This window comes from Pleurodeles waltl, chromosome 2_2, assembly GCF_031143425.1.
Source record: "Pleurodeles waltl isolate 20211129_DDA chromosome 2_2, aPleWal1.hap1.20221129, whole genome shotgun sequence".
NCBI classification, from domain to species: domain Eukaryota; kingdom Metazoa; phylum Chordata; class Amphibia; order Caudata; family Salamandridae; genus Pleurodeles; species Pleurodeles waltl.
Window position 1 is genome coordinate 1,039,295,977 of NC_090439.1, and position 23,009 is coordinate 1,039,318,985.

Consider the following 23,009-nt stretch of genomic DNA (forward strand, 5'->3'; position numbering starts at 1 on the left):
AATAGCCAATTCATTTCTTCATCGGTCTCTGTCAATACCAGGGAGGAAATTGGATTTTTTAACGATGAATGCTTAACCTCATATTTTGTGTGTATAATTGGGTGGGATGTTACCTCATCTATCTACCTCATGGATATATATTATCTCAGGTGTAGCTTAGCTTCTTAAAGGAAGATCAGGTTGTCACTAAGTTTCTTGCAGTGGTCTAAAACATTTTTTGCCGTTTGACATGATGGTTCAGCACCTAAACATTAAGGGATAACACCTTAATTTTCAATGTCATGTAATGTGCCTAAGGTATTTGCTAACCCACTTCCGTCATACAGGCAATAAAGCCATTCCCTAAACTCAAGCAAAATGCAAGTAATCTACTGCAAATAGCCATGTGAACAATTATGCAGCTACTACCACGAAGAACATTTACCTGATTGCTATGTAATGCTATGTAATTTCCTCAGCTTTGTGCATACACTGCTCTAACTTCTCACTGTAAACATAATGACAGGCCTGCATCTTGTGGCCTTTTTCTCAAAGCCAGGGAGCTTTTTCATAAACAAATTGTTTCTCTAGCATGATCCTGGGAAACTCCAATATTTGTCTTTTCTCACACCATATGCTGTACTTTTCTCATATGTATGAGATTCAGCTCTGAGCATTGAAATTGTAGAGGGGAAAGTATGAAGACTCTAAATTGCTTAGTGTGTTTATACCTACACAAGGGATTCTGTTGGTCCTTTTGATCTCAAATTCCCTCAAATTCCCTTTCCCTGAAGGTAAGATCCGTGATAGTAGGATTCTAGGATTCAAAGGGACTCGACGTACTGTTTGTGCTGTCTTTAGCACCTTTTGGCAGACCAATGATGCCCATTTTTAGGGATATTTCTGTCCTCCAAGTCACAAATTTCCAACTATTTTAATAATATTTTCATATTTAAACTTTGTCTTCCTTTTCCTTTAATGGGGAGTTAGGAGTTGGTAGCTAGGCCTTGGCCCTTTTCAGATTTTGTTTCTAGTCATTGTCTGTACCTTTCATCATTTTGTAGAGGGTTCATTACAGTCGTATTCTACTGAAAGCTTCACTTCCATTGGTGAAAACTGTATGAAATTGGAGTATATGTTGAGGAGAACAAGAAACCACTTCAGATAATAATTTCAATCCTTTTCATGGTGAAGCAACAAAGTTACTAAATAAACCCTGGCTTAACCCTCTGGTAGCTTGGGACAAAGCACTTAGGCTTAACTTAGAGGTAATATTTAAAGAATTTATTCAGCATTCAAACACAATTAAAGTACAATCATAACACAAAATCGGAAACGAATTTAGGCCAATAGAGAATACTTTAATTCATAAAATGACACAAAAACAACAAGAACTCAATAAGTAGTACCAGAAATATCATTTTTTAAAGTTTGAATCAAAAATAGTGCCTAAAAGCACAATGTGCCAACCACAGGTATCTGGTTGTGCTAGACCAGATCAAGGTCAAAAGTAAAGGTCGACCATAATGGAGTGCGGCTCAGACACAGGGACCAGGTTTGTCCCGGTGGAAAGAGTACCTTCTGGCCTCAAAAATGCTGAAAAAGTGGTCATCGATAAGTCATCGGTGGGGAAAGCTGTAATCTGAATCCGAACCAGGGATCAATGGCAGTGGGTTGTTGAAGAGAGAAGTTCCAGTGCAGTCGCTGACAAAGGCAGGAATGCTCCTAGTGGGCAAAGTCTATGCCCAGGAAGGCCTCTACGTCAATCAGTTGGTTCCCATCATCGATCCCAGTGAAGCCCTCCATGTTTGAACTTATAAAATGTGTCTGTAAGTCGGATCTCCTTCAGTGAGTAAGGCAGGTTGATGCCAACCAGTGATTTAATGTTCACGGTTGCAGCTTTGATCCTAGTCTCTATTGGTTCCCCAGGTAGAAAGTTGGCAAAACATTTTTAAATAACACTTCTTTCAGTTTGTGGACAGGAGGAGTAAACCTTAGATCCAACCAGGGGTCCTGGACCTGGGGAGGGGCATGACATGGAAGTTTGGACTCACTCCAGCAAAACAGGAATGTCTAGGCCTGCAAAAGGTTTATTTTGCCAAGTTGAAATGGTAGTTGTATGAAATTGGGTTGCTGGTTGACAAGGGTGTGACTGCGGTGTGACAAAGGATGGGGCATGTGAAAAATTGGGTTGTTGGTAGAGGGATTTAATCTACTGAATCATCAGGTACAATCCTTTTCATGGTGAATCCCAAAAAGTTTATAAATTAATCTGTGCTTAACCCGGTGTAGGTAGGTACAAATGGTAGTCGGGCTTAACTTAGAGGCAATGTCTCAAGTATTTATGCAGCACACAAACAGTAATGAAGTGAAAACACAACACAAGAAAAATCCCAAACCAATTTAGAAACATTGAGTACATGTTAATGGATTTTTTGACACACAAATGACAAAAATCCTATCAGTAGAACTGGAGTTATTAATTTTTTAAGTTTAAGGTTCAAAATAGTGCCTAAAAGATATGAACGCCAACTGCTGGTATCTTGTCACCTTTAGCACCACATTCAAGAGTTCAGGAATGTATGGAGACCTCTTGGGGGTTCAGGACTCCCTCAGTCTGGGTCCAGGTGCGGGCAAGATGGTGGGAACCTGTTATATCCCTGTGACTCTGAAGAGGAGGCAGCAAACTAGACCATAGAGTCACTCTGGTAGTCCTGGGTACAGATGTAGAAGCAGGGCTCAACAGCAGGACTGGCCTGTGAGGGTTCAAGACAGGCTTCAGGCAGCAAATCAGTTCTTCCAGGGACAGCAGCAGTCTGGCAGAGTATACAGCAGGTCACAGCAAGAGGCAGTCATCTGAGGGTCCTTCCACAGGTCCAGTAGTAAACTGAAGAGTGAGTCCTCCTTCTCCTAGAAGGTGTGAGAAGTTTCTGGAAAGGTTCTTTGAAGTTCTGGGAATTTCCTGCCCCCCTGCCCTGGCTCCCAGCTGGCTGCACTGACAATACATGGCTGTTAAGCCTATTGTGCGGAGACAGGACACAGCCTATTCAGGTGCAAGTGAGGCTGTGCTCAACTCCACCCCCCATCCTGCCAGTTGAAGGGCCATTCAAGCTCTCTTAAATCTACTATTGTGCCAGTATGAAGGGAATTCACTAAGTCCTAACTGTTAGTCCACCCAGTCCTGTGACCTAAGGCAAGCTGCAGGCACAGAGGGCTAAGGGCAGGACAATGATAACTTTCTAAAAGTGGCATTTCCAAACTTGTAATTATAAATGTGACTTTACCATTAACAAGGGGTTTTCATTACAAGTTCAGAGGTACCAAACATGAAATATCTATTGCCTCTCATTTAGGAATTACAGCTTAATAAATGTAATAAGAAACCCTCAATGTTATCCTAGTGGAGCGGTATGCCTCACAGTAGTAAAAAAAACACATTTAGGAGTTTTTCATTACTAGGGCATGTAAAAATTAAAAGTGCATGTTCTACTTTTATGGATGCTCTTGGGAGGGCTGGCGTTTCCCAGAGCTACAGTACACTCATTATTAATGCCCTCAATGCAATAGGACCCCTCTGAGCCCGATGGGAAAGGTTGATAGGCCCCTTGGAAGATGAGGACAGGAGAAACATGTTAATGGCTCCTAGAATCATTATGATACTCTCTAGACAGAGACATAGACTGATACAAACATAGTATCTCCATTGTGCATATCTCACTCCAGACCCTCTATACGAGGAAGGTCTCCTTACTCACTCCAAGTGCTTCCGCTACTCCCAGACCACCACAGACATTACCTCATGGTCTGGACCTGCCCAGTCAAACAACAACTCTGGGATGCCTAGTTGCAGAACTCTCAGTGGTACTGGGCTGGGAGATAGACCTCTCTCCATTATTGTTGATACTGGGAGTGTTTGAGGCTGCAGGGGGCATGCGGGCAGTCTAGGCTGTGATAGCCACGTTCATCATGGTGGCAAAGAGAGACATCAACAAAATTAAATGAAAATAACCCACTTTCAGAAATTATTCCAAGAAAACGGAATCCCCAAATATAATGAAAACAACTCATCAAGCCAAAGTTCTTAATGTGCATTCATATCTATAAGTTGCATGTCAAATTATTTTGCCATAATAATCTCATTTATTCCAATGTTGTATTCATATATATAATAATACAAAGAATCCTATAGGTTCTGGGGAGAGGCAAAAAGTAAAAGACTCACATTCAAAACTCTCAAAATCATACTGATTAAAATCAGAAAAGACAACATTTATAAGGTAAACCACATTCAAAACCCCCCAAGGAAGAAAAAAAACATACACCTTCAAAACAAGTATACCAAGATGGTCCCTATATGTTGACAGCAAAGTCATTTGATTTCCAAGTCCTCAATGTTCAAACAAATCCACAATCATGAGAGTTTCTTCACTCCTGGTTTGATGCATATACACCTTAAGCAGTTGATTGTGCTAAAGGCTATTATCCATATGAGATGTTTATGGAAGGGGGTTAAGATCCATAGAATGTCTTTGTCCTTAATTGTGGTGCTGACGCGCGTTTCGGTGACTAGTGACTAAAAGAGGTCACTCACCTTCTTCATGGCTCACAGCAATTATAAATATATAGAGCCATCCCAAGAGAAATTATGACACTTATGGGCCGTATACCTGCAATGTAAAGTAGTAACATTATAATTAATGGCTCGACAAAAAAATTAAAAAAAGAGATGAGAGAAAAAAGAAAAGAGAAGGTAAAAAAGAAAAGAAATGGAAAAGTCTGTACGTAGTATCTCCATCCCTACAAGTGATCCATGTCTTCATGCAAAAACTTCCACTCTGTGGGTGACTATCCAGAAATGTGTCTCCGTGCACATAGACATGCATTATCTGTTGTCTGGTGCTTCCTCTCATACCAGTACATTTTGCTACTTAACACTGTATAAAAGTGCCGGCCAAAAAAGCTTACGGTAGTGTATATGCCTGAAGACCTCATGCAATATAGTTTAAAAACAGCTGAAGTGCTAATAGCAAATTGCATTTCTATATTTCTATCAGTAGCGAATGAAAATGTTTAAAGCGCAGGCTTCTAACTGATGTAAAGGAAAGTCACAGGGCTCCAGACCCTCATAGAGTACACAGTTCCTTCTCTGAAATCATCTTAGAGAAGGGGATCCTTTGATGACCAGACACATATGAAACAAAATAATAAATTGGAATAGACCATAAATTATGAAAAATCTCCTTGTCAAAGATAGACATTGCATCTCATTCGAAATCCTCTGAACCTCCCTTAATAACTCAATGGTGTTGAGGGGTAGATTGGTGTGCCCAACAAGAGAAGCCGGTGTACAAAGCCAGGGGCTGCCTTGGCAAATACCACAAGATATTGGACAGATGGTGGGTGGACTCAGGACTAGACTTGATGACATACCTGCCTATTTGGCTCCACCTGTCTGCCTGTCCTGCTGATTCTACATGGGGGCAGTATTGCTTTAACCCCTTCGCTGCCAGGCCTTTTCCCCCTCCTGTGCCGAGCCTTTTTTTGGCTATTTGGAGCAGTTCGCGCTTAGGCCCTCATAACTTTTTGTTCACATAAGCTACCCATGCCAAATTTGCGTCCTTTTTTTCCAACATCCTAGGGATTCTAGAGGTACCCAGACTTTGTGGGTTCCCCAGAAGGAGGCCAAGAAATTAGCCAAAAAACAGTGAAAATTTCATTTTTTTTAAAAAAAATTGGAAAAATGGGCTGCAGAAGAAGGCTTGTGGTTTTTTCCCTGAAAAGGGCATCAACAAAGGGTTTGCGGTGATAAAATTACCAGCTTCCCAGCTTTCAGGAACAGGCAGACTTGAATCAGAAAACCCAATTTTTCAACCCAATTTTGGCATTTTACTGGGACATACCCCATGTTTACGATTTTTTGTGCTTTCAGCCTCCTTCCAGTCAGTGACAGAAATGGGCATGAAACCAACGCTGGATCCCATAAACCGCAACATTTCTGAAAAGTAGACAAAATTCTGAATTCAGCAAGGGGTAATTTGTGTAGATCCTACAAGGGTTTCCTACAGAAAATAGCAACTGAAAAAGAAAAATATTGAAATTGAGGTAAAAAAACATCAATTTCTCTCTAAGTTTTACTCTGTAACTTTTTCCTGCAATGTCAGATTTTCGAAAGCAATATACCGTTACGTCTGCTGGACTCTTCTGGTTGCGGGGATATATAGGGCTTGTAGGTTCATCAAGAACTCTAGGTACCCAGAGCCAATAAATGACCTGCACCCTGCAGTGGGTTTTCATTCTATGCCGGGTATACAGCAATTCATTTGCTGAAATATAAAGAGTAAAAAATAGCTATCAAGAAAACCTTTGTATTTCCAAAATGGGCACAAGATAAGGTGTTGAGAAGCAGTGGTTATTTGCACATCTCTGAATTCCGGGGTGCCCATACTAGCATGTGAATTACAGGGCATTTCTCAAATAGACGTCTTTTTTACACACTGTCTTACATTTGGAAGGGAAAAATGTAGAGAAAGACAAGGGGCAATAACACTTGTTTTGCTATTCTATGTTCCCCCAAGTCTCCCGATAAAAATGATACCTCACTTGTGTGGGTAGGCCTAGCGCCCGCGACAGGAAACGCCCCAAAGCGCAACGTGGACACATCACAGAAAACAGACCTGTTTTTAGCAAAGTGCCTACCTGTAGATTTTGGCCTCTAGCTCAGCCGCCACCTAGGGAAACCTACCAAACCTGTGCATTTCTGAAAACTAGAGACCTAGGGGAATCCAAGATGGGGTGATTTGTGTGGCTCGGACCAGGTTCTGTTACCCAGAATCCTTTGCAAAGCTCAAAAATTGGCTAAAAAAACACATGTTCCTCACATTTCTGTGGCAGAAAGTTCTGGAATCTGAGAGGAGCCACAAATTCCCTTCCACCCAGCGTTCCCCCACGTCTCCCGATAAAAATGATACCTCACTTGTGTGGGTAGGCCTAGCGCCCGCGACAGGAAACGCCCCAAAGCGCAACGTGGACACCACCAAAATTTTGAAAGAAAACAGAGGTGTTTTTTGCAAAGTGACTACCTGTAGATTTTGGCCTCTAGCTCAGCCGGCACCTAGGGAAACCTACCAAACCTGTACATTTCTGAAAACTAGAGACCTAGGGGAATCCAAGGAGGGGTGACTGGCGGGGCTCGGACCAGGTTCTGTTACCCAGAATCCTTTGCAAAGCTCAAAAATTGGCTAAAAAAACACATGTTCCTCACATTTCTGTGGCAGAAAGTGCTGGAATCTGAGAGGAGCCACAAATGTCCTTCCACCCAGCGTTCCCCCACGTCTCCCGATAAAAATGATACCTCACTTGTGTGGGTAGGCCTAGCGCCCGCGACAGGAAACGCCCCAAAGCGCAACGTGGACACATCACAGAAAACAGACCTGTTTTTAGCAAAGTGCCTACCTGTAGATTTTGGCCTCTAGCTCAGCCGCCACCTAGGGAAACCTACCAAACCTGTGCATTTCTGAAAACTAGAGACCTAGGGGAATCCAAGGAGGGGTGACTGGCGGGGCTCGGACCAGGTTCTGTTACCCAGAATCCTTTGCAAAGCTCAAAAATTGGCTAAAAAAACACATGTTCCTCACATTTCTGTGGCAGAAAGTTCTGGAATCTGGGAGGAGCCACAAATTTCCTTCCACCCAGCGTTCCCCCAAGTCTCCCGATAAAAATGATACCTCACTTGCGTGGGTAGGCCTAGCGCCCGCGACAGGAAACGCCCCAAAGCGCAACGTGGACACCACCAAAATTTTGGAAGAAAACAGAGGTGTTTTTTGCGAAGTGACTACCTGTAGATTTTGGCCTCTAGCTCAGCCAGCACCTAGGGAAACCTACCAAACCTGTACATTTCTGAAAACTAGAGACCTAGGGGAATCCAAGGAGGGGTGACTGGCGGGGCTCGGACCAGGTTCTGTTACCCAGAATCCTTTGCAAAGCTCAAAAATTGGCTAAAAAAACACATGTTCCTCACATTTCTGTGGCAGAAAGTTCTGGAATCCGAGAGGAGCCACAAATTTCCTTCCACCCAGCGTTCCCCCACGTCTCCCGATAAAAATGATACCTCACTTGTGTGGGTAGGCCTAGCGCCCGCGACAGGAAACGCCCCAAAGCGCAACGTGGACACATCACAGTAAACAGACCTGTTTTTAGCAAAGTGCCTACCTGTAGATTTTGGCCTCTAGCTCAGCCGCCACCTAGGGAAACCTACCAAACCTGTGCATTTCTGAAAACTAGAGACCTAGGGGAATCCAAGGAGGGGTGACTGGCGGGGCTCGGACCAGGTTCTGTTACCCAGAATCCTTTGCAAAGCTCAAAAATTGGCTAAAAAAACACATGTTCCTCACATTTCTGTGGCAGAAAGTGCTGGAATCTGAGAGGAGCCACAAATGTCCTTCCACCCAGCGTTCCCCCACGTCTCCCGATAAAAATGATACCTCACTTGTGTGGGTAGGCCTAGCGCCCGCGACAGGAAACGCCCCAAAGCGCAACGTGGACACATCACAGAAAACAGACCTGTTTTTAGCAAAGTGCCTACCTGTAGATTTTGGCCTCTAGCTCAGCCGCCACCTAGGGAAACCTACCAAACCTGTGCATTTCTGAAAACTAGAGACCTAGGGGAATCCAAGGAGGGGTGACTGGCGGGGCTCGGACCAGGTTCTGTTACCCAGAATCCTTTGCAAAGCTCAAAAATTGGCTAAAAAAACACATGTTCCTCACATTTCTGTGGCAGAAAGTTCTGGAATCTGGGAGGAGCCACAAATTTCCTTCCACCCAGCGTTCCCCCAAGTCTCCCGATAAAAATGATACCTCACTTGCGTGGGTAGGCCTAGCGCCCGTGACAGGAAACGCCCCAAAGCGCAACGTGGACACCACCAAAATTTTGGAAGAAAACAGAGGTGTTTTTTGCGAAGTGACTACCTGTAGATTTTGGCCTCTAGCTCAGCCGGCACCTGGGGAAACCTACCAAACCTGTACATTTCTGAAAACTAGAGACCTAGGGGAATCCAAGGAGGGGTGACTGGCGGGGCTCGAACCAGGTTCTGTTACCCAGAATCCTTTGCAAAGCTCAAAAATTGGCTAAAAAAACACATGTTCCTCTCATTTCTGTGGCAGAAAGTTCTGGAATCCGAGAGGAGCCACAAATTTCCTTCCACCCAGCGTTCCCCCACGTCTCCCGATAAAAATGATACCTCACTTGTGTGGGTAGGCCTAGCGCCCGCGACAGGAAACGCCCCAAAGCGCAACGTGGACACATCACAGAAAACAGACCTGTTTTTAGCAAAGTGCCTACCTGTAGATTTTGGCCTCTAGCTCAGCCGCCACCTAGGGAAACCTACCAAACCTGTGCATTTCTGAAAACTAGAGACCTAGGGGAATCCAAGGTGGGGTGACTGGCGGGGCTCGGACCAGGTTCTGTTACCCAGAATCCTTTGCAAAGCTCAAAAATTGGCTAAAAAAACACATGTTCCTCACATTTCTGTGGCAGAAAGTTCTGGAATCCGAGAGGAGCCACAAATTTCCTTCCACCCAGCGTTCCCCCACGTCTCCCGATAAAAATGATACCTCACTTGTGTGGGTAGGCCTAGCGCCCGCGACAGGAAACGCCCCAAAGCGCAACGTGGACACATCACAGAAAACAGACCTGTTTTTAGCAAAGTGCCTACCTGTAGATTTTGGCCTCTAGCTCAGCCGCCACCTAGGGAAACCTACCAAACCTGTGTATTTCTGAAAACTAGAGACCTAGGGGAATCCAAGGAGGGGTGACTGGCGGGGCTCGGACCAGGTTCTGTTACCCAGAATCCTTTGCAAAGCTCAAAAATTGGCTAAAAAAACACATGTTCCTCACATTTCTGTGGCAGAAAGTTCTGGAATCTGGGAGGAGCCACAAATTTCCTTCCACCCAGCGTTCCCCCAAGTCTCCCGATAAAAATGATACCTCACTTGCGTGGGTAGGCCTAGCGCCCGCGACAGGAAACGCCCCAAAGCGCAACGTGGACACCACCAAAATTTTGGAAGAAAACAGAGGTGTTTTTTGCGAAGTGACTACCTGTAGATTTTGGCCTCTAGCTCAGCCGGCACCTAGGGAAACCTACCAAACCTGTACTTTTCTGAAAACTAGAGACCTAGGGGAATCCAAGGAGGGGTGACTGGCGGGGCTCGGACCAGGTTCTGTTACCCAGAATCCTTTGCAAAGCTCAAAAATTGGCAAAAAAAACACATGTTCCTCACATTTCTGTGGCAGAAAGTTCTGGAATCCGAGAGGAGCCACAAATTTCCTTCCACCCAGCGTTCCCCCACGTCTCCCGATAAAAATGATACCTCACTTGTGTGGGTAGGCCTAGCGCCCGCGACAGGAAACGCCCCAAAGCGCAACGTGGACACATCACAGAAAACAGACCTGTTTTTAGCAAAGTGCCTACCTGTAGATTTTGGCCTCTAGCTCAGCCGCCACCTAGGGAAACCTACCAAACCTGTGCATTTCTGAAAACTAGAGACCTAGGGGAATCCAAGGAGGGGTGACTGGCGGGGCTCGGACCAGGTTCTGTTACCCAGAATCCTTTGCAAAGCTCAAAAATTGGCTAAAAAAACACATGTTCCTCACATTTCTGTGGCAGAAAGTTCTGGAATCTGGGAGGAGCCACAAATTTCCTTCCACCCAGCGTTCCCCCAAGTCTCCCGATAAAAATGATACCTCACTTGCGTGGGTAGGCCTAGCGCCCGCGACAGGAAACGCCCCAAAGCGCAACGTGGACACCACCAAAATTTTGGAAGAAAACAGAGGTGTTTTTTGCGAAGTGACTACCTGTAGATTTTGGCCTCTAGCTCAGCCGGCACCTAGGGAAACCTACCAAACCTGTACATTTCTGAAAACTAGAGACCTAGGGGAATCCAAGGAGGGGTGACTGGCGGGGCTCGGACCAGGTTCTGTTACCCAGAATCCTTTGCAAAGCTCAAAAATTGGTTAAAAAAACACATGTTCCTCACATTTCTGTGGCAGAAAGTTCTGGAATCTGGGAGGAGCCACAAATTTCCTTCCACCCAGCGTTCCCCCAAGTCTCCCGATAAAAATGATACCTCACTTGCGTGGGTAGGCCTAGCGCCCGCGACAGGAAACGCCCCAAAGCGCAACGTGGACACCACCAAAATTTTGGAAGAAAACAGAGGTGTTTTTTGCGAAGTGACTACCTGTAGATTTTGGCCTCTAGCTCAGCCGGCACCTAGGGAAACCTACCAAACCTGTACATTTCTGAAAACTAGAGACCTAGGGGAATCCAAGGAGGGGTGACTGGCGGGGCTCGGACCAGGTTCTGTTACCCAGAATCCTTTGCAAAGCTCAAAAATTGGCTAAAAAAACACATGTTCCTCACATTTCTGTGGCAGAAAGTTCTGGAATCTGAGAGGAGCCACAAATTTCCTTCCACCCAGCGTTCCCCCATGTCTCCCGATAAAAATGATACCTCACTTGTGTGGGTAGGCCTAGCGCCCGCGACAGGAAACGCCCCAAAGCGCAACGTGGACACATCACAGAAAACAGACCTGTTTTTAGCAAAGTGCCTACCTGTAGATTTTGGCCTGTAGCTCAGCCGCCACCTAGGGAAATCTACCAAACCTGTGCATTTCTGAAAACTAGAGACCTAGGGGAATCCAAGATGGGGTGATTTGTGTGGCTCGGACCAGGTTCTGTTACCCAGAATCCTTTGCAAACCTCAAAATTTGGCTAAAAAAACACATGTTCCTCACATTTCTGTGGAAAGTTCTGGAATCTGAGAGGGGCCACAAATTTCCTTCCACCAAGCGTTCCCCCACGTCTCCCGATAAAAATGATACCTCACTTGTGTGGGTAGGCCTAGCGCCCGCGACAGGAAACGCCCCAAAGCGCAGCGTGGACACATCACATTTTTTCATTGAAAACAGTGCCTACCTGTAGTTTTTGGCCTGTAGCTCAGCCAGCACCTAGGGAAACCTACCAAACCTGTGCATTTCTGAAAACTAGAGACCTAGGGGAATCCAAGAAGGGGTGACTTGAGGGGCTCTGACCAGGTTCTGTTACCCAGAATCCTTTCCAAACCTCAAATATTGGCTAAAAAAACGCATTTTTCACACATTTCGGTGACAGAAAGTTCTGGAATCTGAGTGGAGCCACAAATTTCCTTCCACCCAGCGTTTCCCCAAGTCTCCCGATAAAAATGATACCTCAGTTGTGTGGGTGGGCCAGGTGCCTCCAACAGAATAAGGCCCAAAACTTGTAGAGATACAGGGGATAGTACTGCGAGTTTATAAGGACATATTCTTTTATACATCTTTAGACTGACTCTGCTTAGGGGACCCACATACGTGAGGTGTCATTTTATTTGGGAGACTGAGGGGAACACTGGGGAGTAGGAATTTTGTGCTGGAGTGGTGATCGTACGAAGAAAAGTCAGGAAAATATGCTTTTTTTAAGCACATTTTGAGGTTTACAGAGGAGTCTGGGTAAGAAAATGTTGGGGGATCCACGCAAGCCACTCCTCCCTAGACTCCTTGGGGTGTCTAGTTTTAAAAAATGTCTGGGTTTGGTAGGTTTCCCTAGATGAAGGCCGCACACAGGACCAAAAACATAGGTGCCCTCTCCCCCCCCAAACACAGGTAGTTTTGTAATATATCGTTTTGATGTGCCCACATACGTCCGTGATGTGCCAAACACTAAAATTTTGAAAAGAAACACACTTAGCTTATGTGAAAAAGACCCCTCACCCACCAACCAAGTTGGTGGCATGCTTCATCATCGGGGTCCCACCTGAGGCACCTAGCGTGTCATAGGTGTGCTGCGACGCCTGATTACAGCGGAGCAGGTTTGGTCATTTTTACCACACATACTGGTTGGATTTGGCACGAGGGTGAGTGATGGTTCAGTGGATCAAATTTTACTAACAAGAGCTTTCACAAAAATGAAAAGCACTGTTAGTAACTGAAAGGCAAAAAACTGAACCAATGACTCACAGCTCGTGAGCTGTAAAGCCGCGACAAGGCACCAACCGCTTTACAGTCCATTCACACAACTTTCATACATGACACACACAAGGCCATTCACACCGCCAGCCACGGGCCCAGCACATTACAACACTCACATCGACAGACAGCGCCACTCAAGGGCCCATCACTTACATACGCCCACATGCCTGATACAACAATCACACCAGCTGATGGGAGTGTGTGGACTGGTGTTTGGCTGGCAGTGTGTTGCAGTAGCCAACATCAAGTCAATATGTACAGTCTCAGCCAAGCCCCACTCCACACACAATGGCATCATATATATATATTTTTTTTTAAACATAGGAACCCCTAACTAAGTAGAAAGAATTACAAAACAACAAACACAAAAGCTCTAACTAACAACATGACAGAAATGCTAACCATGAAACTAAACACATGAAAATACAAAACAGATATGAGTTTACACTCATGGTTGTTCCCAGAAATTCTTCTGGGTGTGGTAATTCTTAAAACAAGCACCGACACACAGCCCAGGCTTTGAAGGACAATCTGGGCAGTACATTCGAGACTCCCTCCGGATACCTCTTCGAAAACACACTCTACATTTCTTAGCTGGAAAGTCTTTTTTGGGTGTGGGAGGAATGTGCTCAGCAAAGTGGCGATCTTTCAATCTAGCCACATCCTCCACCACTGCTTCTCTAGGAACTCTGGCCTGTTCCACCACAATAAGGCTCTCTATCACTGACTCCTGAAATTTCACAAATGTCATCTTTGAGTCTGGAGACCTATCCCTAAACACAATAAAAGCATTGAAGGTTGCTAAGTGGAAGAGGTGAAGTGCTAACTTCTTATACCAAACATAAGACTTACGAATAGCAGTATAAGGTTCCAACCTCTGGTCAACTCTATCTACACCTCCCATGTGCTTATTATAATCTAAAATGCACACAGGTTTGCGCACTTCAGCAACCTGGCCCCAAACAGTCACAGGGGAAGTACTCTCATCATGGATGGTACTTAGCATGTAGACATCCCTCTTGTCTGAAAATTTCAAAGCTAGCAGCTCCTCGTTCCGCAAGGCACAGCACTGTCCCCTCTCAAGTTTTTTACAGACAAGCTCCCTTGGATAGCCTTTCCGGTTAGAACGGATTGTGCCACAAGCAACTGTGTCCACTCTAAACAATTCCTTGAACAACTGCACACCAGTGTAGAAGTTATCTACATACAAATGGTGACCTTTGTTGAACAGTCGTCTACCAAGATCCCACACTATTTTCTCAGTAACTCCAAAAGTGGGAGGACAACCAGGGGGGTCAATATTGGAATCCCTACCAGTGTACACACGGAAACTATACACATATCCTGTCCTACTTTCAGACAGCATATACAATTTAATTCCATATCGTGCCCTTTTGCTAGGAATGTACTGCCTAAAAACCAAACGACCCTTGAAGAGGACCAAAGACTCGTCCACACTTATCTCTTTGCCTGGAACATAGACCTCCGAAAACCGATCTACAAAATGATCAAGGACAGGCCTAATCTTAAAAAGACGGTCAGAATCTGGGTGATCTCGTGGCAAGGCTAATGCATTGTCAACAAAATGCAGCATCCTAAGAAGAAGCAAATACCGATTACGACTCATGGTAGCTGGAAATATAGCTGTTGCCATCAAGGGACTAGTAGACCAATAAGAAGCCAGTGACGGCTTCCTTATCAACCCCATCAAAAAAGTCAAACCCAAAAACTTTTTTAGCTCCTCCAAATTTGTGGGAATCCACTGGGCAGCTCTAGAGTGTGGCCTAAGTCTAGCAGCGTTGTCCCTCAAATGCTGCTCCGCATACAAATTAGTCTGCTCAACAATCTCTTCCAAAAACACATCATCCATGAATAACTCAAAGAAATTGATAGGCATAAAGTTCTCTGTATTGGCGTTACACCCCGGGAGACCAGTAAAGGCAGGCAACTCTGGCTGCTCCATGTTTGGGGCAACCCAGACATCAGGTCTTCTAACGGGAAACCTTTCAGCCCCAGGTTGCTGCACTATTGGCACATCAATGTCCTCCTCTAAAACAGAACCTTCATCTGCACTGAGTGTGGCTTCATCATCAGAAGATTCCCCTCCAACAGAAACATCACTGCCAGAATCTCTGACTTCCTCCTCTGCCTCAGATGCAGAGTCCGTCTCATAGTCATGATCAGACTGTGACTCAAAAAGCATACCAACCACCTGCTGAGCGGTCATCCTGCGGCTAGCCATGATCTCTCCTGCTAAAATTAACTGGACAAATTCACCACCAACAACCAGCACTGTGTAAGACAAGTAACAAAGTGTAGCTTTGTTAGTAAGAGTTACAAACTCAAAAACTATACCGCTCACTTGCCTGAAAAAGCTTGATTCACCAGCAACTACACAGCAATCACCAATGATATCCCACTAAAAAGAAAGAAAGAAAGGCAAATTAGAAATAAGACAAAACAAATATCATTGTGCACAAACCTAAGGACAATTTCACACACAATCCTGCATTTAGTACACCCCCTACAAACATGTCATTCATGCATGGCAACAATACTCCTTTGGAGTCAATTGTTTTTACTTACCTAAAACATGCAACTGTGCAAACTGCAGGTCAACCACCGCCAAAACCGCAAGGAGCCACAGCAAATAAAGCAAAAGCTTTGAACTAGAACAAAAAGGAGGAAAACATTTTTTATCACAAATGCAAAGACTTCTTCAGTTGACAAACACCCCACCATCAAACATTTTAGAAATTGGTGCCTAAGTGGATTCTGCCATAGGGGCAGATGGGCCTACTAAAAAAATAGGCCTGTCTGCCCCAAGGAAGCCAAAAAATACCTTTAGTACTGTGTCCCCATGGAGAGCGACCCTTGCCAAAGGGGACAGCCCTCAAACAAAAAAAACACACACAACACTATCCCTGGTGCCTAAGTGGCTTCTGCCCCCTTGGGGGCAGGTGGTTCTAGAAAAATAGGCCCATCTGCCCCCAGGGGGGGCAGAAATGGTCAACAGGTCAATGCCCCCCTTGGGGGGGGCGCCCGTGCCCAAGGGGACGCCCCCACACAAAAATAAACACATAAAAAAAAATCCCTTGCGTTCTAGTGGTTTCTGCCCCCCTTGGGGGCAGATCAACCTAAAAATAATAGGCTGATCTGTCTCCAAGGGGTGCAGAAATGGCCTGGGTACATGTGCCCCCAAAGTGGGGGGCGACCCTTGCCCAAGCCCCCCCCCATCCACTAACACACACACACACACACACTATCCCTGGTGTCTACGTGGCTTCTGCCCCCCTTGGGGGCAGGTGGGTCTAGAAAAATAGGCCCATCTGCCCCCAGGGGGGGGCAGAAATGGCCAACAGGTCAATGCCCCCCTTGGGGGGGCGCCCGTGCACAAGGGGACGCCCCCACACAAAAATAAACACATAAAAAAAATCCCTGGCGTTCTAGTGGTTTCTGCCCCCCTTGGGGGCAGATCAGCCTAAAAATAATAGGCTGATCTGTCTCCAAGGGGTGCAGAAATGGCCTGGGTACATGTGCCCCCAAAGTGGGGGGCGACCCTTGCCCAAGCCCCCCCCCCATCCGCTAACACACACACACACACACACTATCCCTGGTGTCTACGTGGCTTCTGCCCCCCTTGGGGGCAGGTGGGTCTAGAAAAATAGGCCCATCTGCCCCCAGGGGGGGGCAGAAATGGCCAACAGGTCAATGCCCCCCTTGGGGGGGGCGCCCCGTGCCCAAGGGGACGCCCCCCCACAAAAATAAACACATAAAAAAACATCCCTGGCGTTCTAGTGGTTTCTGCCCCCCTTGGGGGCAGATCAGCCTAAAAATAATAGGCTGATCTGTCTCCAAGGGGTGCAGAAATGGCCTGGGTACATGTGCCCCCAAAGTGGGGGGCGACCCTTGCCCAAGCCCCCCCCCCATCCACTAACACACACACACACACACACTATCCCTGGTGTCTACGTGGCTTCTGCCCCCCTTGGGGGCAGGTGGGTCTAGAAAAATAGGCCCATCTGCCCCCAGGGGGGGCAGAAATGGCCAACAGGTCAATGCCCCCCTTGGGGGGGCGCCCCGTGCCCAAGGGGACGCCCCCCCACAAAAATAAACACATAAAAAAACATCCCTGGCGTTCTAGTGGTTTCTGCCCCCCTTGGGGGCAGATCAGCCTAAAAATAATAGGCTGATCTGTCTCCAAGGGGTGCAGAAATGGCCTGGGTACATGTGCCCCCAAAGTGGGGGGCGACCCTTGCCCAAGCCCCCCCCCCCCATCCACTAACACACACACACACACTATCCCTGGTGTCTAGGTGGCTTCTGCCCCCCTTGGGGGCAGGTGGGTCTAGAAAAATAGGCCCATCTGCCCCCAGGGGGGGCAGAAATGGCCAACAGGTCAATGCCCCCCTTGGGGGGGCGCCCCGTGCCCAAGGGGACGCCCCCCCACAAAAATAAACACATAAAAAAATATCCCTGGCGTTCTAGTGGTTTCTGCCCCCCTTGGGGGCAGATCAGCCTAAAAATAATAGGCTGATCTGTCTCCAAGGGGTGCAGAAATGGCCTGGGTACATGTGCCCCCAAAGTGGTGGGCGACCCTTGCCCAAACCCCCCCCCCCATCCACTAACACACACACACACACTATCCCTGGTGTCTACGTGGCTTCTGCCCCCCTTGGGGGCAGGTGGGTCTAGAAAAATAGGCCCATCTGCCCCCAGGGGGGGCAGAAATGGCCAACAGGTCAATGCCCCCCTTGGGGGGGCGCCCCGTGCCCAAGGGGACGCCCCCCCACAGAAATAAATACATAAAAAAACATCCCTGGCGTTCTAGTGGTTTCTGCCCCCCTTGGGGGCAGATCAGCCTAAAAATAATAGGCTGATCTGTCTCCAAGGGGTGCAGAAATGGCCTGGGTACATGTGCCCCCAAAGTGGGGGGGCGACCCTTGCCCAAACCCCCCCCCCCATCCACTAACACACACACACACTATCCCTGGTGTCTACGTGGCTTCTGCCCCCCTTGGGGGCAGGTGGGTCTAGAAAAATAGGCCCATCTGCCCCCAGGGGGGGCAGAAATGGCCAACAGGTCAATGCCCCCCTTGGGGGGGCGCCCCGTGCCCAAGGGGACGCCCCCCCACAGAAATAAACACATAAAAAAACATCCCTGGCGTTCTAGTGGTTTCTGCCCCCCTTGGGGGCAGATCAGCCTAAAAATAATAGGCTGATCTGCCCTCAAGGGGGGCAGAAATGGCCCTAAAAGACATGCCCCCCAAAGGGGAGCGACCCTTGCCCAAGGGGGCGCCCCCCCATCCACTACACACACAATCCCTGGTGCCTAAGTGGCTTCTGCCCCCCTTGGGGGCAGATGGACCTAAAAAAAATAGGCCGATTTGCCCCCAAGGGGGGTAGAAAAGGCCAACAGTTCTCTGCCCCCTTGGGGGGGGCGCCCCTTGCCCAAGGGGGCACCCCCCCCAACATAAATACACATAAAAATAAAAAACCCTGGTGATCTAGTGTTTTCTGCCCCCCTTGGGGGCAGATCTGGCTAAAAAGTAGCCAATCTGCCCTCAAGGGGGGCAGAAATGGCCCTAAAGGACATGCCCCCCACAGGGGAGCGACCCTTGCCCAAGGGGGCGCCCCCCCATTCACTACACACACAATCCCTGGTGCCTAAGTGGCTTCTGCCCCCTTTGGGGGCAGATGGACCTAAAAAAAATAGGCCGATCTGCCCCCAAGGGGGGCAGAAAAGGCCAACAGTTCTCTGCCCCCTTGGGGGGGCGCCCCTTGCCCAAGGGGGCACCCCCCCCAACATAAATGCACAGAAAATAAAAATCCCTGGTGATCCAGTGGTTTCTGCCCCCCTTGGGGGCAGATCCGCCTAAAAAGTAGGCCAATCTGCCCCCAAGGGGGGCAGAAATGGCCGTAACAAATTGCCCCCACAAGGGGAGCGACCCTTGCCCAAGGGGCCGCTCCCCGCCAACAAGAAACAGAAAGTACAACAAAAAAAAAAAATCCCTGGTGTCTAGTGGGCATTCCTGCTGCCCGATCGCAATGCGATCGGGCAGCAGGAATGCTCAAAGAGACACCGGGGGAAAGGAAAAGCCTTTCCTTTCCCCCGGTGCCTCTTTAGCCCAAACCCCCCACCCACCGGGAAGAGGAACTCACCTCTTCTCCGTTCGCCGCACAGGAAGCAAATGGCTTCCTGTGCGGCGAAATCCCCATAATGAAGTCAGCGCGCGATCGCGCGCTGACGTCATTATGGGGGGGTGGGGGGGGTCGGGGGTGGAAGGGGAAGGGCTTCCCCTTCCATCCCTGACTTTGGGGGGGTGGGGGGAAGCACACAGAGGGAGCGAGAGCGCTCCCTCTGGGCTGTGTGCCGAGGACGTAGTGGTTACGTCCTCGGCACAGCAGCACTGTGCCGCGGGACGTAACCACTACGTCCGCGGCACAGAAGGGGTTAAATGATGCACTTAACTAGTAATGGTTGTAATGAAATGCTTGAGATGCTTTTGACTGGCTATGCTGTTATAAAAATCCACAAAGTCATTCATCAAAAAATAAATAAAAGTGTCTGTCCTGCTTTTTTCACAGCAACTAGGGCCTGCTTTAGGGGTGACGTATATATAATAAAAGGGGACTTTAGGGCTTGGTAAGAGGTTTTAAATGCCAAGTTGACATGACTGTGTGCCACTGCATTCAGGCTGCAATGGCAGGCCTGGGACAAAGTTTAAGGTGCTACTTATGTAGGTGGAAAAATAAGTGCTGCAGGCATACTGGTAGCATTTGTTTTACAGGGTCTGAGTATTTGGTATCCCACTCTTTAAGGGATTTACAAGTAAATTAAATATGCCACACAAACCATATTTAGGGGAGTGAGCACACACACATTAGGACTGATTAGCAGTACTAAAGTGCACAGAGTCCTAGGGCCAACAGAAGCAAAAATCTGGATACAAATAGGGGAAGAAAGGCAAAATGTTTAAGGGTGACTCTGTAGAGAGGGCCATTTCCAATAGCAGTTTAAAATATCAGACACGGGCTGCAGTGGGAGGCCTGAGACATTGTTCTATCTGCAGTGCTACTATAGTGGGTGTCACAATGAGTGCACCTTCCTACTGGTAGCATTTGATTTGCACACCCTGGGTACAGGTGGTACAATATACTAGGGACTACAAGCAAATTAAATGTGCTATTCAGGTGTATACCAATTTTAGCAGGTTTGGAATGGAGGGCACAAGCACTTTACCCCTGTTTACCAGAGGTAAAGTGCACAGAGTCCTATTACCAACAAAAGTGGGTTCAGCAACAGAAGACAGAAATCCAGGCATATGCTGCACAATGGTAGTCACGATGGTCATTTCCAACAAAGACTATTCCAGTGCTGTTGTAGTATGGTGCAACTCAAATAATTGAGAAAGAATAGTGAGAATTAAATTGGTCAAACACCACCACCGTTTAAATTTCCCAGTATGCGAAAGGCTGGGTCTGAAGATATACTATAGAGAAAACTGTGGAGAATCTTGTCTCAATTATGTAGATCATGAACTTGCCCCAAGGCAGTTTTCTGTGCATTGAAAGTAGAAAGAGTGTACTACGCTTTGAGTAGGATGCACATCTTTGGCACCACTAGGTTATAATACAGTCTTTGCAACAAGTAGTAGAATCTGCTACAACAGAGACGGGAGACCCTTAGTTAGCGCAAAACAATTAAAGGGCCTCCCCAGTAGCCTTTCACATTAGTGTGTCACATTGCAGGTAACTTTGTCCCAGGCATTATTAATAATACTGCACAAATATTAATAATAATAATACTACTAATGATAATATTAATAATGCTAAAACTGTCATGGAAACTGTCACTGCCATTGCTGGCATAGCTGCAGGCAATCTGAGAAGGTTCACCATTGATCCGAGCAGTGAGCGTGGATCAGCAAGGAGTTACGTTTTACAGCAGTGGTTCCCAATCTCTGGTCCGGGGACCCGTGGGGGTCTGTGAAGCCTCCTCAGGGGTCCGCGACTGCTTAGAAAATTAAATAATAATAACAGATTAGGTCCCTAGCTGTCAGTAATGACTCAGTGGTCTGTCCCCGGATTCCAATAATGATAAAGTGGGGGTCCACAGAAGTCAAAAGATTGGGAACCACTGTTTTACAGATTGCATTGTGCTGTTTCATTTTGCCATTAGTGCCCCAACGCCATGCAAAGTATCCTTAATACAATAAATGTAATTCTGACCACAGAGTTTCTGTAGTTTTTTGATGATCCAGCTAATCGACTTGGTAAACTCTCTTAGGGGCCATCATAGTACACAGTTGTATATAGCAGGCATCCTCAGAGTAAGGAGCTGAGAACAAGTAATGGTGCTGGTGATCGCAGCTGGTAAATAACCATCTTTGGGGTTCGTTATTTATCGGGTGCGATAAATAGCACCTATTATGATTTATTGGGGAATAACATGCAGATTTTAGCGTTTAACATACCAAAGTCGGCATGGCACGGTAAATACCGTACACATTTGCCCTGTTAAATACCAGCAGGTTTAACCTACTGAAATGTAATGAACCTTGAGGCATTTAATGCATCTGATAATTATATCTTTTAACTCGTAATTCAGACCTGTACCAATATAACGACCAATTTATAATCAGGCCCTCGGAATGCTAACGATCGCCGATTCCAATTAGGAGGGAGAGACCTTAGTGACCTGTTTGTGAGCTAGGGTTGGTCTGCGGGCACAGGGGTTCATGGAGTTCAGGGGTTCATTTGGCCAGTGCTACAAGTACTATGATCCTTCTGATTTTGCCAAAAACAGGGGTGGCTCAGTTGAGGATTACGCCATGTGTTGCATCATTGGGTCACTATTGCGGGTTCATTTGCTTTGTCTGTGTGGGCAAACTGGGAGAATGGGGGAGGGTAATTAGCATCTGTGACCTTTCCCGATATTACCATATTTACCTGTAACATTAGAGCATGGATGGGCATGGTTCCAGGACGTCTTAGTGAGCGCCATCTTGGTCAACTATGCAGCAAATCGACAACAGCAACTGCTCACTCTTAGTTGCAGCTCAATTATCTCCTCGTTTCTTAAAGAGCACTGCAATATTTTGTTTTCACTACCTAGAAATCGTCAGCTATTTGGACTTAAGAAATGAGATATCAGAGTAAATAGGACAGAGGGCAGCAATCACACTACCATCTTCTTAGGCTCTAGGCCACTCCTCTTAACCCAACATTTTGAGCCCAATTCACAATGGTGAATCTATGGGCAGAAATCTACCTGCACTTAGATTTACAGCGCTGCCTGCTACAATTTAGCAACTCCAAGCATAGACAGAAACTTAGTAGTGGGAGTACCTTTTAACTCCTTATTTGTAAAGATATCACATGAGGTAACATTATGAGCATATTATGGTGCAAATCTGCCAAAGGTAGATCTGCATGGCACATGTGGAGATCTCTGCATATAGTATGTAATTTTAGAATTTTAAACATATAGGAAAACGGGAATTACTTAAAGGAACATGTAAAAAAGATCAAACCACGGGATCTGGAATCTTCCTCTTAAGTAAGAAGATGATCTGGAGCCAGCCATCACTTAGTTGCTGTTATGCTCTGTCACTGTGTATGTGTGTGTGTGGTTGTTTGTCACATTTAATGTTTTTGAGTCTATGTAGAGTAGTGTTAGAAGTGAGACCAGTTGTGTTTTTTTTAAAACGATTAAACATTTACATATTTGTAATTTCTAAGTATGTGCATCTTTTGTATTTACATTTTTCCAATGTGAAGTTTACGGGTGCATGCAATGTCCAAAGTTATATAACCACGAAATTCGACATTATTAATTATATGGGTATCTACAATGTTTAAAGTTAAAGCCACACGTGCTGAGCAACATACTCCAAGGTTTGGCTGGAGTAGATTTCCTCATGTTTGGGATGTAGTACTGCATATACATAACTTTTATGAATTGTAACTGACATCGCCTTGAGGGTGTG